This window comes from Trichomycterus rosablanca, chromosome 13, assembly GCF_030014385.1.
Source record: "Trichomycterus rosablanca isolate fTriRos1 chromosome 13, fTriRos1.hap1, whole genome shotgun sequence".
Taxonomy (NCBI): domain Eukaryota; kingdom Metazoa; phylum Chordata; class Actinopteri; order Siluriformes; family Trichomycteridae; genus Trichomycterus; species Trichomycterus rosablanca.
In genome coordinates, this window is record NC_086000.1 from 15,818,985 (window position 1) to 15,828,311 (window position 9,327).

At 39.3% G+C, this 9,327-nt stretch overlaps 1 long non-coding RNA gene across 3 annotated transcripts; it reads right to left on the reverse strand.

The window, feature by feature from the left end:
• Positions 1–673: 673 nt before the first annotated feature.
• LOC134325740 (uncharacterized) lies at positions 674–8,977 on the reverse strand. Of its 3 annotated transcripts, none has more exons than XR_010014338.1 (6): positions 8,959–8,977; positions 7,598–7,635; positions 7,369–7,471; positions 7,147–7,263; positions 6,550–6,657; positions 674–931 (listed from the first exon to the last, which is right to left on the reverse strand). It is a non-coding gene; the product is annotated as an uncharacterized LOC134325740 (long non-coding RNA). The 3 variants fall into 3 exon arrangements; XR_010014336.1 differs by lacking the exon at positions 8,959–8,977 and adding an exon at positions 8,320–8,389; XR_010014337.1 differs by lacking the exon at positions 8,959–8,977 and adding an exon at positions 8,149–8,248.
• Positions 8,978–9,327: the final 350 nt, after the last annotated feature.

The window sequence follows — 9,327 nt, forward strand, 5'->3', positions numbered from 1 at the left end:
TGCCGTGCGCCTAATAATCCGGTGCGCCTTATGTGTGCACTGAGTTCCAAAATCTGTAAAAATGTTGTTGTGCGACTTTGGTAAGCGCTCCTCTTGATTGACTATCGGACCATTTCCCGCTGACACAGGGACGTAATACGTACACTACAAACGCTGGCAGCGATAAACCAATCAGAGAACATTACGTAATACGTACAGTACGTACGCTTACCTCCGCCACGCCACCTTTGCTTCCGTTACCTTTTTTTTGTAGACCGTATGTTTTAGCATGCGCCTTATAATACGGTGCGCCTTATGTATGTGTTAAGTACAGAAATAGACCCCGTAATTGAGACTGCGCCTTATAATCCGGTGCGCCTTATAGTGCGGAAAATACGGTATTTCCCCCACTGTATATGGTAAGTTTTTCAGGATGAACTCAAGTTCATATGCGTGTGAAGGCAGGCGAGCGAATACTTTTGGCAATATAGTGTATTATTGACAGTTCAAAGAAAATCAATATATTGCAAAATGTTCAAATGCTTTTTAAAAAATAGCAAATAATTCTATTTCTGTTCAGTAGACCTTTATGACGTATGCATGTGTGTGTCTTGCTGAGACATGTGAATGCAAACAAAAACTGCAATATCAGAACATGTGAATGTAAACAAAAACTGCCATACCAGAGACTCAATGATCTTTAAACTATCTGTATTGCAATTTTCTTTTGTAGGCCGTAATACGATTATAAACATAGAATTTCAGATTTTGCCAGTCACGGTTCTTAGGAGCTTCTGGTTCAGCCCTTAAACACTTCTCACAGTCTCGCTGTGCTGGTACGATACAAGATGTGATGAAGCGATTCGTGTGCCATTCCACCGCCTGCACCTCTGTCTGCAGCCAAGGTGTTTTCTTCTTATGGGCAGTTTTACCTTTGCACTGTTTGTCCATTCTGCCATAGACAAAGATTATTAGGATCAAATTCTCATAATAGCTATAAATACACAGATCAGCCATAAAATTAAAACCCGCCTAATATTATGTAAGTCCCCCTAGTGACACCTGTATAGCTCTGACCCATCGAAACATAAACTACACAAGACCAATGAGCCTTGGGTGCACATGACCCTGACACCAAGCCTACTGTGGACCATTTTTGGTAGGTACTAACCACTGTTTACTGGGAACAACCCACAAGACCTGCTGTTTTGGAGATGCATCACAGACATCACAATTTGGTCCTTGTCAAAGTCACACAGTTCCTTACTGTTGCCCATTTTTCCTGCTTCCAAAACATCACCTTCGAGAACTGACTTTGACTGCGGCTTAATACATCCCACCACCTTTTTACAAGAGTACAGTAAGAAAGTAAACCCTCGAAATTACTTGATTCTACCATGAACACTCCATGGTCTACCATGGACCAGACTCAAGTACTAACCACTGCATACTGTTACACCCCAAACCTGCTGTTTTGGAGATGCTCTGACCCTGACCATTTTTCCTGCTTTAATTTGTCTGCAATTGTCCTACCTGAGCAGGCTACTGGCTTTAGTGTTTAATGTTTCAAAGTGGGTCTGTTTCTTGTAAGTAAGACTGACACTGTGTTACACTGTTTGATTAGGTTACACCATGAGTTATATTTTTAACAACACTGTGGCTTCCCACACAGAAGTCCCAGTCCCAAGCCCATATGCCCCCTAATAATATTTACATTCTATAAAAACACACTATAATGACGACAATTTATCCCCCTCACTTACAGTCTGTAGAATACACACAGGCATTAGTTAGCTAAGTAATCAAACAGTACTTAAACCCTTTATTCACTGGGACTTCAACAAAAGCAAGAAAGCAAAAACCAAATACAAAAAGTTAAATAAAATAATATACCATCAGGATCTAGCCCAATTTTATCCAAGTTCTTGCCATGAAACTCAGCTAATCTTCCTTGCTCAAGAGCCATTAGAACTTTGCTGATCTTTTGATATACACTGGATGTCTCTGGCTCAGTGAGTTCCACTGTCTGTGACTCGACATCATCAGACAAAATGACCTCTGACAGGCACAGCTTTCCAAAGGGTTTCAGGGAGAGGAAGAAACAGCTAGATTATATTCTCAACAGAGGAAACTACACTCACAATGCTGCAGTTATGGAGTCAGGACAGGGGAAACTTGTGCCCTTTACACAACCATGTAAAGAAACATTGGGAAATGACTTCACATACTTTTAACAGTATGTGTGAGAGCAGATGCGAGAAATGGGAAGGCTGGTTCACAATGCCAGAAAAGTCACCACCTTAAAAAAAATGGAAGACCTTATGAATCCAAAAAATTACATGGAGAGAGTCAAAGCTGTCAAGTTGACATGTGGGTATGACAGTGAAACAAACAAGTTTTTGACCCCATCATTAGCAAACAAACTTGGAAATATCCTGGTTAAAGTAAGCAAACTTTTAAAAGCTCAAGGTTTCATCTCAAACAACCAACATCTTGTGAAGAATGCCAGTGAGTTTCAAGACATCCATCGGGAAAAGTAGAATGAGCTGATATCAGCCACGGCATTGAAAAACTTTGCTGATCTTGGCGAGCTGTAGGGTCTTCTCAGGCAGTCGATAGAACTCACGATGGATTCTTATGTCATGTCCAAGAAAATTGGCAAGCTGGTCCATTTCTGTGTCTATCATGTTTAGCACAGTTGAAAGGGTTGCAGCATGCTTTCTCAGTTTGGTAGATGTCAGTGGGACTCTTTGCACCACACACCTTTGCAAAGCCACAGAGACGGTCTGATCCTCTGAAATGTGTCATAGCTTCTGGTCTTGCAAACATATAACCATTGTCTATTAACAAGGATCTCTAATGCACAAAACATTTTTGGAGTCAGAAGAATTGGAACTGGGCGACCACGTTTCCCCCCGACGACAATCCTTGAGAAGTGTCTGCAGAGCTTTTTTTCCTCTTCAGACAGTGCCCAGTCCACATCCTCATGGTGATCAGAAGTGTCTCTTGATAAAAATGCAGATAAGAGCATGCTGGCAACTTCTCCTTCCCTGAGAAGAGAATAACCTGAGCCAGGCACACCTTATTCAGCTCCATCCAGGCTTTTGCAGAGGGACTTTCCGAGAGTGAAATGTACCACTCATCTTGTACTTGACTGAGATATGCATGCATGTCTTCAGTAAAAGGCATGAGAGTCGGTACGTTCCACTTTGCTTACCTTATGTTCCTCAATGCCGTGGCTGATATTAGCTCATTCTACTTTTCCCGATGGATGTCTTGAAACTCACTGGCATTCTTCACAAGATGTTGGTTGTTTGAGATGAAACCTTGAGCTTTTAAAAGTTTGCTTACTTTAATCAGGATATTTCCAAGTTTGTTTGCTAATGATGGGGTCAAAAACTTGTTTGTTTCACTGTCATACCCACATGTCAACTTGACAGTTTTGACTGTCTCCATGTAATTTTTTGGATTCATAAGATCTTCCATTTTCTTTAAGGTGGTGACTTTTCTGGCATTGTGAACCAGCCTTCCCATTTCTCGCATCTGCTCTCTCACATACTGTTGATTCTTGTCTAATTTCCCCTTTTGTTTAACAAGTGCTGCCCAACATCAAGTTTCCCCTGTCCTGACTCCATAACTGCAGCATTGTGAGCGTAGTGTCCTCTGTTGTGAATATAATCTAGCTGTTTCTTCCTCTCCCTGAAACCCGGCTTTGGCATACGGCTTAGAGCAATACAAGCAGTAATGTTTTTTGTTGTACACTCTTCGTCCACCTCTTTTTTGACTTGCGCTAACAACTATTAGATCATTTATGTTCTTACTTGAACCAAGTTCTTCTTCTGCTCCAGTGGCTTCAGGTGTAAAGCTGTGCCCGTCAAAGGTCATTTTGTCTGATGTTGTGGAGTCACAGACAGTGGAACTCTCTGAGCCAGAGACATCCAGTGTATTGTGCTTTGTTTTTTGGTTTGGTTTAAGGCTAGTGTCAATGTCACTATCACAAGTCGTATCAGGTATGTAATCATCTGCACTTTCTGATGAAGAATCAAATAGCTCACTGGAATTGTCAAGATTTGTGTCTTTCATTTACAAAACAAGAAATCATAATAAGAAAAACTTTAATACTTAATCCTAAATTTAAAACTTAATTTATCAGTAAATTTACATATACAGTGGGGCCAAAAAGTATTTAGTCAGCCACTGATTGTGCAGGTTCTCCTACTTAGACAGATGAGAGAGGTCTGTAATTTTCATCATAGCTACACTTCAACTATGAGAGACAAAATGAAAAAAAAAATCCAGGAAATCACATTGGAGGATTTTTAAAGAATTTATTTGTAAATTATGGTGGAAAATAAGTATTTGGTCAATAACAAAAGTTCAACTCAATACTTTGTAACATAACCTTTGTTGGCAATGACAGAGGTCAAACGTTTCCTGTAAGTCTTCACCAGGTCTGCACACACTGTAGCTGCTATTTTGGCCCATTCCTCCATGCAGATCTCCTCTAGAGCAGTGATGTTTTGGGGCTGTCGCTGGGCAACACGGACTCCACACATTTTCTATGGGGTTGAGGTCTGGAGACTGGCTAGGCCACTCCAGGACCTTGAAATGCTTTTTACGGAGCCACTCCTTCGTTGCCCGAGCGGTGTGTTTGGGATCAGTCATGCTGGAAGACCCAGCCATGTTCCATCTTCAATGCTCTCACTGATGGAAGGAGGTTTTGGCTTAAAATCTCACGATACATGGCCCCGTTCATTCTTCCCTTAACACGGATCAGTCGTCCTGTCCCCTTTGCAGAAAAACAGCCCCAAAGCATGATGTTTCCACCCCCATGCTTCACAGTAGGTATGGTGTTCTTGGGATGCAACTCAGCATTCTTCTTCCTCCAAACACGACGAGTTGAGTTTTTACCAAAAAGTTCCATTTTGGTTTCATCTGACCACATGATATTCTCCCAATCCTCTTCTGGATCATCCATATGCTCTCTGGCAAACTTCAGACGGGCCTGGACATGTACTGGCTTAAGCAGGGGGGCACGCCTGGCACTGCAGGATTTGAGTCCCTCTCGGCGTAGTGTGTTACTGATGGTAGCCTTTGTTACTTTGGTCCCAGCTCTCTGCAGGTCATTTATCAGGTCCCTCCGTGTAGTTCTGGGATTTTTGCTCACCGTTCTCATGATCATTTTGACCCCACGGGATCGAGGGAGATTATCAATGGTCTTGTATGTCTTCCATTTTCTTACAGTTGCTCCCACAGTTGATTTATTCACACCAACCTGCTTGCCTATTGTAGATTCACTCTTCCCAGCCTGGTGCAGGTCTACAATTTTCTTCCTGGTGTCCTTCGACAGCTCTTTGGTCTTGGCCATGGTTGAGTTTGGAGTCTGACTGTTTGAGGCTGTGGACAGGTGTCTTTTATACAGATAACGAGGTCAAACCGGTAATACAGGTAACGAGTGGAGGACAGAAGAGCTTCTTAAAGAAGAAGTTACAGGTCTGTGAGAGCCAGAAATCTTGCTTGTTTGTTATTGACCAAATACTTATTTTCCACCATAATTTACGAATAAATTCTTTAAAAATCCTACAATGTGATTTCCTGGATTTTTTTTTCTAATTTTGTCTCTCATAGTTGAAGTGTACCTATGATGAAAAGTACAAACCTCTCTCATCTTTCTAAGTAGGAGAACCTGCACAATCAGTGGCTGACTAAATACTTTTTGGCCCCACTGTATGTTTGATGATCTCAAATACACAAGTACTTTTTTGTCATGTTTTTGTATTTTGGGTTTTTAGTTAATTAAAAGAATGTAATAAGTTAATTGTGATGATAATCTAGCAAGAATAATTGTTTATTGTGATGTATCTACAAGGTAAGTTCAAGGGGAACATATAGGGCAGATTTTAACTTTCACAGTGATTTTTTTCTTGGATAATTATCATTTTATTCTGAACACTTACGGCGTCCCCACAACACACCTTCAGTTAGTGTATGAGTAGAAACTGTGTGTAGAAACTGAACTAAACTGGTCCCCACAATGACTATAACATTGTGTGTGTGAAAGGTCCCCACAAGTGACTATTACATTGTGTGTGTGAAAGGTCCCCACAAGTAACTATAACATTGTGCGTGTATGTAACAGGTCCCCACAATGACTGTAACATTGTGTGTGTGTGTGTGTGAAAGGACCTTTCACACACACAATGTTACCATTCCTTGTGGGGACCTTTCACACACACAATGTTACAGTCATTGTGGGGACCAGTTTAGTTCAGTTTCTACACACAGTTTCTACTCATACACTAACTGAAGGTGTGTTGTGGGGACGTCGTAAGTGTTCAGAATAAAGTGATAATTATACAAGACAAAAATCCCTGTGAAAGTTAAAATCTGCCCTAAATGTTCCACTAGAACTTACCTTGTAGATACATCAAAATAAACAATTATTCTTGCTAGATTTACATCACAATTAACTTATTACATTCTTTTTACTGACTAAAAACCCAAAATACTAAAATATATGACAAAAGAGAGGCTGTAAAACTAAAAGTCAAGTAGTGGACATGCATGTACCTGTTGAGGAGTGCTGTTTGAAACAGAAGCATCATCCATCTGAGTCTTGGACAGGATAGAGGATTGGGAGTCGTCCTCCACCACGGCTCTAGCTGCAATGCTGGGTGTCTGTAAACACAATTTAAAATAACTATATCAAAAAACATGCACCAGACTTTAGAAAATAATTTTATAATAATAAAAAAATTATCTTTTGCCCAGTCAAGCAGTCTGTGTTCACACATATTAAATAAAACAGGCTTTGCGGGGACCTTTCACACACACAATGTTACAGTCATTGTGGGGACCAAGTCAGTTTCTACACACAGTTTGTACTCAGAAACTAACTGAAGGTGTGTTGTGGGGACGCCGTAAGTGTTCAGAATAAAGTGATAATTATACAAGACAAAAATCCCTGTGAAAGTTAAAATCTGCCCTATATGTTCCCCTAGAACCTACCTTGTAGATACATCACAATAAACAATTATTCTTACTAGATTATCATCACAATTAACTTATTACATTCTTTTAATTAATTAAAACCCCAAAATACTAAAATATATGACAAAAGAGAGCCTGTAGTTTTAACTTAAAGTGATGATGTGGATGTGCATGTACCTGTAGAGGAGTGCTGTTTAAAACAGAAGCATCATTCATCTTGGATCTTAGAGTCTTGGACAGGACAGAGGATTGGGAGTCGTCCTCCACCACGGCTCTAGCTGCAATGCTGGGCGTCTGTACAAATTTTAAATATTTATTTTTATTGGGCTCCCTTAAGTAATCACACAAATTAAACACTTTATGACAACTTTTAACAGAATGCCTGACTGGTCAATGTACCTGTTGGTCAGTTTTTTCCGTTGTGCTTCTGCATATGAACTTTTAAATGGCAGGACTTGCTGATATCTTCTACATTTATATCACTGGGTGCTTTTGTAGCCACCTGTAAACATATTTTCATAGATAATTAGACTTAATGCATTTGGTATTTTGGTTCTTTAAGCATTTTAATTTTTATTCTTATCCTGCAATATGAGCCAGTCTGTACACCATGTATTGTGCAACATACTCGTGTTCTCCATGAGCAGTCTTCACATTCATTTCAAACTGCAGAAAAAAACAAAACAATTATTGTACTGGATTAAGTCTAGGTCTTTAAAGTTATTATTATATGCCTTATGCATATAATATGCATATAAAAAGTTTTTTAAAATATGAGGTGCAATTAAGCAACAATGCAAGAAAAAGGGACAAAAACTAAAATTATAATAATATATTATTTATATGTGTTATTTATTAGGGTTTTGCATTAATTATACAGTACAGTACAAATCTGTTTGTATATGGTTTGCATCTGCAGATACACTCTTGTTCAGAGTCTGGCCAAAAAGGTTAAATGTTATCTTAAAGTCCATTCGATCATGTTCATGTTGTTTATTAGGTTTGTGGGTATAAAACTTATCTTTACTTATTAGCGCATCACACTGGACTTAGTGACGCGTCTGCAGACGCGCACCAAACAACCTGTTCAGTAAACTACACCTGAACACACTGAAACGCGCTAGAAACCAACACAATACACACAGATTAGTTTTGTACAAATAAACATAAGCTACTAACACTCGCTGTAGAACACATGTTGTAACGAAATCATTTATAATGTCCTTGTTAAAACGACATACTGAAGTTTTTTTCTCTGCCTGGCAGTAATACGCGTAAGAATGCCTGCTTTCACTTTTCCTGCCCAAACATTTAAGCATTTAATTTCATTTTGTAACAAACTTGCCTTACAGTTAAAGCTCCGAGTTCTACTTCTACCCACAGAACAGAGACTGAAAACCAGGTTCATTAGTGAAGTAATGCTACACCTGTTTCAAATTAAAGGCCCCAATGGAGACTGCAGCCGCACACAGACATTTCAAACTAACAGTTTTCTGTCTTTTTAAGTTACCAAAAATTTGTTGTCATTTTTAAATTTATTTAATGGAAAATTAATATAAATATCTAAATATATCTAAAAACACGCAGTCATTGTTATTTAACCACTGCACTGTCACAGCCCAATTATAAACAAGAAGCTTTATTTGCACTCATTTACACCGATCAGCCATAACATTAAAACCACCTCCTTGTTTCTACACTCACTGTCCATGTTATCAGCTCCACTTACCATATAGAAGCACTTTGTAGTTCTACAATTACTGACTGTAGTTTATCTGTTTCTCTACATGCTTTGTTACCCCCTTTCATGCTGTTCTTTAATACATTTACATGTTCTTTAATAGCAGGACAGGTCAGGTTTTAATGTTATGGCTGGAGAAGGAGAAGAACTGGTATTAAAGAACAAATAACTATTCACTAACAGAACTAATTAACATAATTTGACGGTTGAACAATTGTTATACTGGTTTGACATGCAAATATGCTTACCTTGTGTTTCATTTTTGGTCCTCTATATAAGTTCTTAGCTTCTTAGCTGGTTTCTCCTGCATATAATCTTCTTTTTTTGTCCACTGTGTGAATATCCATCTTTAACACTAAAAATGTCTGAAATCGTTCCTAATGGGGACCAGGAAGTGGGTGGTTCCCAACCTTATTTGGAATCCGTGTGTGTGTGTGATTCCGGCTATAAAAAAAAGGGGGCGCAACTGAGCACAACCCACACACTCACACATTCACCGAAAAACATGCGTTTTGAGCCAATGCTAAAAACCACACAGGCACCATTAGTAGGCCTCCTGTATCCATTTAAAATAGGTTTCCTTTATGGGGACTAGACTTTAGGTCCCCACACTGCAA